The following is a 1,483-nucleotide window of genomic DNA, read 5'->3' as shown; positions in this document are numbered from 1 at the left end:
TTTTCTATGCTCAAATATAAAATAAAATTATTCATCCTTCTCTGTAGAAATCAGGTTCTTATGTTGTAAGAATAATTAAACTACCGGGTGCTTTAGAGCTCTGCTGACCACTCCGCAGCTATTGGTCTTACTTTGCTTGACCGATAAAGGAGGGAGCAAACAATATAAACATTATTTGATATTATAAAATAAATGGTGGAATTAGAGCTTAAATTCAGATGTCATAACTCTGATTCTGCCATTCTCTTTTCAAACCAGAATTGACTCATTTTAGAAGTAGTTGTGTGGAGTTTACACTCAGAAGACAGGAAGATAGGCATCATTGTTTTTGAAATAAAGTAAGTTGTTTTGTTCTGGTCTGCTATTAAAGGTGTTCCATTAGGAGGTGGAAAGATGATAATATCTGTCTTCTGCTGAGTTTTCAGTGTCTAACCTTACCCATTAAGCAGTTATTCTGGGTGAGTCCATACTGAGGAACATTACAGAGTTAACCTAAGGCATTAGGTATGAGTGATAGTGGTAAAGCTGGCTGTTAGTAGAAGTTCCAAAAACATCCAGCAGACCCACAAATGTTAACAAAATGGTGATCTCATGATAACTGTTAAAATCACAGTAATAGGGCTGGGTTATTAACCATTGATATACCAATAGGGATCATGTCAAAGAGGTCTTGTAGTGGAAGAGAAAGACTGGGTTCAACTCTAAAATCATGAACAAGTAGGAATACAGGTGAGGAGCAGTGCTGGATACTGAGTCCAGAAAATATCAGGAGTAAGAGGGTATTCCACCGACAGTGACCTGAGAGGAGACTTCTAAGGCAGGTCAGAAGTCAGCGTCATTAAATATCACCAGGGGATGGGAAAGAATGTAGAAGATGATCTGGTATAAGGGAGGTCAGGGATGCAGGGTTTTGGCTGAATTGACTTAGCCAGGCCTTTTTTAAAGCTGGATTTTATAAGAAAGTACATAGACAGGGCTAGCAGAAGATTCAGATGCCCAATTCATGGTGGGCCAGACGAAGAACGTTGTCACAAACAGCATTTCTCTATGTTGGTAGTCCAACCAGAATTCCGTCTCCACTCTATTGAATATGTAGCTGACAATCACCTCTTTTAGGATCAACTGGTGATTTTGTTAAACATTTGGAGTCCCAAGTCAGCCTTTGTGTCACATACCTGTAATCCAAGAATCTATGACAATGGGAGGATTTCAAGTTCAAGACCAGGCTGGTTTATGCCACGAAATCCCTTCTCCAAAAACCAACTGAAAAAAGAAGATCCCCAGCTCCAGTTGCTGCAGCTCAGATTTGTCAAGACAATGTGTGCAGAAGTTTACATTTTTAGCAAACATTCTTTATAGTCATTATGTATATTAAATTATTGAACAATAGCTGCCTTTGTTAGCATCAGGAAACTATCCATGTCGAAGTCTGGTATGTATGTTTTAAAATGTAACTGATAATGCTGTCCTACAAATGTTCCTC

Source organism: Alexandromys fortis, unplaced genomic scaffold (genome assembly GCF_014885135.2).
Source record: "Alexandromys fortis isolate MF-2015 unplaced genomic scaffold, M_Fortis_MF-2015_v1.1 scaffold_40, whole genome shotgun sequence".
Taxonomy (NCBI): Eukaryota; Metazoa; Chordata; class Mammalia; order Rodentia; family Cricetidae; genus Alexandromys; species Alexandromys fortis.
This window is presented reverse-complemented; position numbering follows the sequence as displayed.